Source organism: Tupaia chinensis, unplaced genomic scaffold (assembly GCF_000334495.1).
Source record: "Tupaia chinensis unplaced genomic scaffold, TupChi_1.0 Scaffold000066_1, whole genome shotgun sequence".
In the NCBI taxonomy this organism is placed as follows: Eukaryota; Metazoa; Chordata; class Mammalia; order Scandentia; family Tupaiidae; genus Tupaia; species Tupaia belangeri.
This window is the reverse complement of record NW_006159525.1, coordinates 11,745,633-11,753,759: the sequence shown is the minus strand read 5'-3', so window position 1 is coordinate 11,753,759 and position 8,127 is coordinate 11,745,633. Positions and strand designations below refer to the sequence as shown.

Genomic DNA, 8,127 nt, shown 5'->3' with positions numbered 1-8,127 from the left:
TCTTTGTCTGTGGTTTTGGTCAATCTGGCTATAATGTGTCTTGGAGAAGATCTTCTAGGTTTGATTCTATTTGGGGTCCTCTGTACTTCTTGGGACTGTGCTTCTCCAAGTATGGAAAGTTTTCTTGCAGGATTTCATGGAATAGATTATCAATGTCCTTATGAGTTTCTTCACTTTCTGGGATGCCTATTATTCGGATGTTCAGACGTTTAATTGTATCTAGTATTTCTCGCATATTATTCTCAAATTTCTGGGTCATTTTCTCAGTCTTTGTGGTGGACTTTTCTAGGCCAGCAATTTTCTCTTCTACATCTGAGATTCTATTTTCTGTATGATCTAGTCTGCTTTTAATACTTTCAAGGGAAATTTTGACTGCTTGTATTATAGCCTTCATCTCTAACAGTTCCATCTGATTCTTTCATAAAGTGTGAAATTCCTCTTTTAGATCTTGCATGAATTCCCTCACCTCCTGGAACTCTTCAACTCCTTTCTCCTTCCTCTTCAGCAGTTCTTTGTTTCTCTTCTCTTCCATCTCTGTAAGCTTTGCCATTATGAATGTTCTGTATTCTTTATCAGACATTTCCATGATTTCCATTGAACTGTGTGTGGAAGAAGAGGAGTTATCCTTTTCTCTTGGAGAAGAGGTATTTTCCTGCTTCCCCATATTTCTTATGGTCCTGCAGCAATTTCTAGTCATCTGGTGGATGGTCGGTTTCTTCCCAAACTTGGAAGTTCAGTCATGCGAGTTTTGTATGCTGGAGGCCGAATTATCAGTGGGACCTCTTCATTTCTCTGTTTCCCCCAAAATGGCTAGAGAACAGGAGCCATGGAGATATCTCTTGCAGAAGGCCTGTTCTGTTCCCTTCCGCCTCTCCTCTAAATAACACACTTTTAAATAACCATCATGTCCAAGAAGATATCACAAGGGAAATTAGAAAATAATTTAACATGAATGCAAAGAAAAATAAAATATACAGAACTGTGGGAACTGTCAAAGTAGCAGTCAGAGGAAAGTTTATATCACTAAATGTTTACATTAGAAAGGGAGCAAATCTCAAATCAATAACCTAAGCTTCTGCCATAAGAAACCAAAAAAGGCATCCATGGATACCAGAGACAATGTGGGAGGAGGGTGGGACATGGCAGAGGGTGAGGGACAGGGAATCAAAGATGGCAAAACAGAAAAACAAAGTATACAAGACATAAGAAATGGAAAATTGTTTGCTGATAACATGTATGTTGATGTGCTTGATTGAGCCAATATACAGTGTATTTTGGATAGAAAATTAACTTGTATGCTATAATGATGGATAGTAAATTAATGTAAAAAATAAATACATTTAAAGAGAAAAAAAAAAGAAACCAAAAAAGGAATAAGAAAATCAATTCAAAACAAGGAGCAGAAAGAAAATTAAGATTAAAGAGGAAATGAAGAAAATGGTCATAGGGCCAGACCTGTGGTGTAACAGTTAAGTGCTGTACAGAGAACTGAATCAGACATAGCCAATCAGGGCTCACGTCTTGGCTCTGAAGGCTTGAGAAACACACCAGGCTTGCACACACATAGCCAAGATCCTGCTGGGACAGAGAATTGCAGAAAAAAGAATTGCAGCATGAACAAGTCCCATTGGGGGGTACTTTATCTCTTCTCACTCTTTGTCATGCACATTTATACACTCCCTTCCATAAAAAATTACAAAATAAATTGGGATTTGAAAAAAAATTGAGAGGTAAATAAAACCAGTCAGTCATTTCTTGGGGACCAGCAGATGGCATAGTATTTATGTTGCTGGACTCCCGCATAGTTGACTACAGTTCAAGTCCTGTATCCAGCACCTTTAAACTCATGCCTGGCATGTGTGTGTACTTCCCCAAGATCCCATGAGGAAAATGGAGAAGGGATTGTGGCCGTGCCTCTGAGGAGTGATTTCTTGCTTTCTATCTCTCTGTCTCTCTCTCCGACAAGCACACGCTACAGCAAAAATCTCTCTGAAAAAATAAAAAATAAAAAGTCATTTCTTTCAAAAGCATAATAAATTGACAAACATTTGGGTAGAGTAACCAAGATAAAAAGAAAAGGTAATCAGATTATTAAAATAAGATATGCAGGGAACCAGCAGTTAGCATAATGGCTATGTTGCTGGACTCCCACGTAGTCGACCACGGTTCACGTCCCAGAGCCAGTGGCTTAAAACTCACGGGTGCATGTGCGTGCGTGCTCAAGATCCCAAGAGGAGAATAGAGGAGAAGGGATTGCGGTGTGACCATCCCCCATGTGGGGTGATTTCTCACTTTCTGTCTCTATGTCTCTGTCTGTCTGGCGAGCGCAGGCATCCTATAGTGAAAACCTCTCCAAAAAAAAAAAAGAAAAAAGAGGTATTGAGTCCCGGGAATTACTATTACTATTATACAAATAAAAATAATTAGAATACTATGATAAAATTTGCCAACAAACCTGATAAGCTAAATGAATCAGACAAATTTTTAGGTGATACAAACTATCAAAACTGAATTGTGAAAAATTATAAGACCTGAATTAATCTATAACAAGTAATGAGATTAAGTTAATAGTGGTAGTAATACTGCAACCACTATTAATAATATTCAAATTTTCTGCAAATAAAAACTCAAGACCCCTTTTTTTTCACCATTGAATTATATAAAATGTTTAAAGAAAAATTAACTTGAATGGAAAACTTTCTAACTCATTTTTTGAGAAGAGTATTCCCTTTATACAAAAACCAAAGACATAAATCATGCAGAGAACAGCAGATGGTGTAATGATATAATTAAGTGACTGGACTCCTACGTAGTTGACTACAGTTTGAGTCCCGGATCCAGCAACTTAAACTCACACTGGGTATGTGTGCGTGCATGCCTAAGATCTTGAGTGGAGAATGCAGGAGAAGGAATTGCGGCATGGCCATCCCCCAACCCCTTGAAGGGTGATTCTTCCCTTTCTATCTCTCTGTCTCTCTGGTTAGCACATGTGCCCTACAGCAAAAATCTCTCCCCCCTGAAAAAAAAAAAAAAAAGAAAAGAAATCATGCAAAAAGAAAACTTCAGACCAAGATCTGAATATAAGTGCAAATATACTCAACTAAATACTAGGAAATAAAATCAAATGAGATGTAAAATAAGTATAAACATCATGAATGAATGGAATTTATCCCAGTTCTGAATGGTTGGTTAAACATAAGAAAATCAATCACTGAAGTAAACCACTCTAATAAGAGAAGGAAAAATCAACATGATCACTGCAATAGATACATAAAAAGTATTTGAAAATATCCAACACCTTTCTAGATAAAAATACTCAATAATATAGAAATAGAAGAGAACATCCTCAACTAGTTAAAGAACATCTATGAAAAATGCATAGCTAATGTCCTTCCTAGTGATTAATGATTGAAAGACTTCCTTCCAAGATCTAGAATAAAGTCAGGTGTCTGCTTTCATCACTTCTATACGTTATGCTGGAGGCTCTAGCCAAAACTAGAGTCTATCTAAAGATAGATAAATAAATACATAAATAAATAAATATAGATAGATGATAGATAAGATAGATAGATTATGGATATAGACATAGATAGGTGATAGATAGATATAGGTAGATATAGATAGATAGATAGATAGATAGGTAGATGATAGAGTGATATAGATATATGATATATTTAGAGATAGATGATAGATAAATAGAAGCACTCAGATTGAATAGGCAGAAGTAGAACTGTCTCTACAAAATGACATGGGAGAGAAAAGTAAGCCAATATGACTGACTAGAGGAGAATAGTGTAATTCCTACCCCCCAGTAAAGAACAAAGTCAAAGAATTGGTATCTGAATTTTACCCAGAGTTGTAGAGGGAGAACACTGGAGTGCAGAGAAGCTTTGGGTAGAGTTGTGGAAATGCACAGAGTCTAATAAAGGTCTTACAAGGAAGAAATAGAAGGGCCCTATTTATGTCACCTCATTGTCTCCCTTTCCAATGTCTTACAGTCTTTGGATAAGAATAAGACTTTAATGTCCATCCATATGGGACTCTTAACTCATGATGCTTTTCCTAAATATTATGTACTAAAATCCAGTTCAATTTTTAGACTTAATGTATACTATTGCAACTCCTGAATTTAAGTTCCAATGAATTTAAAAGTGCATAAAGAAAATTTTAAAAGTCAAAATTTATCTTTAAAACCAGCAAATTATACACTAAATTCAATGGCACAGTGATGATGCAAAACTCTGCTATCCTGAGATGACCTGGATTCACATGTGAGGTCTCTCTGTACCCGGGTATGAGCAGGTATGGAGCCTGAGGTGGATCGTGGCCTGAAGCAGGAAAGACAAAGTCTTCATGCAGCCATGAAGGGTACCTGACTATGTGTCTCATAGAAGAAAAAAGAAAGAAATGAAAACCTAGCTAATTATAAATATGCTGGTATCTTCCTACCATTTAACAAAAAAATGCAGAACTTAATTTTTAATAATAACAAGCTACAAATTTTAAATATTTGAAATACTGTTCATAACAGGAAAAGTTAGTTATTCATTTATCCATTCATTTGCACATTTGTAGTAGGGCAGGCCCTCATGTAACAACTGACTACAGATAAAAACAAAAGAAAACATAGAAAAAAGTATTCCTGTTCCTATTGAACTTATGAGTTTACATGAAACAAGAAATAATGTTTTAAAAATTGTCCTAGTTTATTTTGGATAATTTAGGAGAATGGAGGTTTATTTCGTTCAAGTATGAAGGCTGCCAAGTCCAAAAGCAGGGAGCTGGCATTTGGTGAGGTACTCTGGCTGCAGTTAAACATGGGGGGGGAGCAGAACATAGTTTGTATCATTTCCTCTCCTTATATACCCACCAGGAGTCAATCATGGGAGCCCCACTCTGATAACCCAATCACTTCCCAAAGGCCATACCTTTCAACACCATCATCAGATTAAGTGTCTTCTTAACTTCACAAAGCCACCAGTTCCAACACATGAATTTTGGAGGGATACATTCAAAGAATAGTATATAGATAGATAGATACACACACACACACACACACACACACACACACACACACACAATATATATATATATATACACACACACACATACATGCACACATATATACACACACATATAGATAGATAGATATCTGCTTCTTATATAGATATATATAGATAGATATGTACATCTGACAAGAAGCAGAAGCAATAATTAGAATAAGTAATTTTTTAATAATTTATATTTTATTATTATTATTAAATTTGCTATAGGGCATGCACACCCACTAAAGAGAGACAGACAGCTAGAGAGAGAGAAAATGAGAAAGCAAGCCACCAGGTTTAGGATTCGAACCATGGTCCACCATGCAGGTGTCCAGTGCCTTAGTCACCATGCCACCAGCTGGACCCTTTAAAAAAGTTTTTAATTGACTGTGTGAAAAGCATTATACTGCAGAAAATAGTCTTTGGCTGACTCCATGGCCTATTGACTAAAGGGTCCAGATTTCAGATGGTGGACTGTGGTTAGAATCCTGGCCCTAGCAGCCTAAAAAATAAGTTGGGTGCATGGAATTATTGAGGCCAGCAGGTACCATGGTGGTCAAGGCACTAGATTTCCACATGGCTGGGGTTTGAGTCCTGGACTCAGTGACTTGAAAATTACACCAGGGGCATTTATGTGCATACCCCAAATACCAAGGAGAATATAGAAGAGACAGTGGCATGGCCATCCCCACAGGGGGCAATTTCTCATGGTTGCTCTCTCTGTCTCTCCAGCGAGTGTACATGCCCTGTGGCAATAACTTAAAACAAAATTAAATAAATAAAAATACAATTAAAAAAATAAAAGCATCGTTACAGAGGTATAGGAAAGTTGAGGAAACAAACACAAATGATGAAAACAAGTAGTGAGCCAAAATGGTAGAAAGCTATTACATGCATAGACTGGAAATAGCAGGGTGATAAAATCGTATCATTGGAACAATACAAGCAAGAGCTAGGCTATTTTACCCAACAGCAGCTGTAGCTGTGGGGATGCGGCTACTGCCTAAAGCTTGGTATGAGGAAAGGAAACAGAAAAGACCTCTTTCTCTTGCCACTTTCCCATCTCCTGTTTGTACCTACCACTTGCTGAACTCAAGTAGATGCCAGACAGAAAGCCAAATGATGGTACAGCCTATGCATGTCTATTCCCTGGAGCATAGGAGAATGGAGAAAGAGTGGACAGGAGCAGGATAACGCGGATGCAGATGAATAACACGTTACGCAGTAGTAAGGACTGAATAACTATTTGTTAGTAAACTCTTGACAATTTTAAAATTGTCTTTGTGCATAAATATATGTAATTATACAGAAATAAATGTGATTAAATTTTAGTTTTGTGTTCATGGCCATGTAGGATGCACACACACATTCACGGGAACTTCTAAGTCAATGCAAACCAGTAAGTGTTTACGAAACACTTAAAACTCACATACTGAACATTTTACAGTTTACAAAGGTAAAGAAAGCAGGCTGCCTGACCTCACTGAGTGCATTATGAAGAATGACTATGTGGACCTGCAGTTAGCATAATGGCTATGTCGCTGGACTCCCATATAGTCGATCACGGTTGGTGTCCCAGACGTGGTGGCTTAAAACTCACACCAGGCACGTGTGCCTGTGTCCCCAAGATCCCAAGAGGAGAATGGAGGAGAAGGGATTGAGGTGTGGGCATCCCTCCTGGGGAGGGGGGGGTGATTTCTCACTTTCTGTCTCTCTGTTTCTGTCTTTCTGGTGAGGGCATGCACCCTATAGCAAAAATAACCTCTTCAAAAAAAATTTTTTTTTCCTAAAAAAAAAAAAGAATGACTAGTAACAGAGAAACAATCATTCCGGTGTAAGGCAAAATGCTGTAAGTCAGAGACACAGTGTGCAACAGTTAAGATAACGTCTTACAGGATGGGTGCAGTGAGGATCATGGGTGTGGGGGTGGGGTGCACGTACTTGCTTTCCTTCTATGCAGATGGGCATTAGAAATACCTAGGAGAAAGGTGATTGCTAAGAGGATTAGTGGGGGCTGAAACCGTTAAGGGAGATCAAAGGGATTTATGTGCCAATCAAGTAAATAAATGATATCTTAATGTACAGGCAATGGGGAGCCATTGATTTATGTTTTAAATAAGTCACAAAGAAAGAGATAATCAGACAGGAAGTTGCTCTCAGAGTCCAGGTGCCAATACAAAGGATCACAATGAATTGGGCACATAAAGAAGGGAATAAATCCAATAAAGTATTTGGAAAAGAAATAACAGGATATGCTACCTAATTGGATATGAAGATTATGGAGATTCAGGAGAAGGCAAGAGCTGAAAGGATGGTGATCCTCTTAATGGGGGAAAGATCACAAAATTAAGTGGGTTTTGCAAACATTTTCAGGATGAATATATTCTTAAGTAGGATACCTCTTCATATGCTCTCAATTCCATGCTACGCATATTTTAGGCATTACAGCAATCACTGAATATGCAAAGATCAAGAATACTAATAACACCTATCATTGATACGGTACCTCATTGGTGGGTAAGGTCTGATGAAGGTGATAGGGAATAAGAATTCCGAAGCTGTGTGGGAAAATGCTAACCAAGTTATGTAGAGTACACTACACCTCATAGCTGAAAGGCAGAGGTATTGTTTGCGAGGTGTTATCTGGGCTGAATCAAGAAGAGTTAGGGTATTCCGGGCAGAAAGAGCAATAGGATCACACAAGCAAGGAGTCATTGTCCCTGTGATATTTACGTTTACGTGGGCAATGGAAATGCTGATCAGACCCAAGAGCGAAATGAGTCCCAAAGATGCAGTTTATATGCCTTACCGATGGAGATCCAGAGTTCATGGTATGAGGCACAGGGATAAGTTAGGATCCCAAGCAGAGGACAAAGTCAGAGAATTCTGGGGGAAAGTTGAAATTTAGAGAAGATTCTTAAAATTCAATCTTCAGACGAGGAGCTTCATCATTACCTGGAAACATGAAAAACCCAAAAACTCCAACTCTTACCCCAGAACTAGGAGCCAAAAAATTCTAGAGAGAGCACCCAGCAAGCTCTTCAGGTGATTGCTATAAAGCAAAAGTTTGAGATCTACTGAC

The 8,127-nt window shown here is 38.0% G+C and overlaps 1 pseudogene; it reads right to left on the bottom strand.

Annotated features, from left to right (window-relative positions):
• The window catches only part of LOC102479088 (cytoskeleton-associated protein 2-like), a 50,821-nt pseudogene extending 43,061 nt beyond the window's left edge, over positions 1 to 7,760 (bottom strand).
• Positions 7,761 to 8,127: the final 367 nt, after the last annotated feature.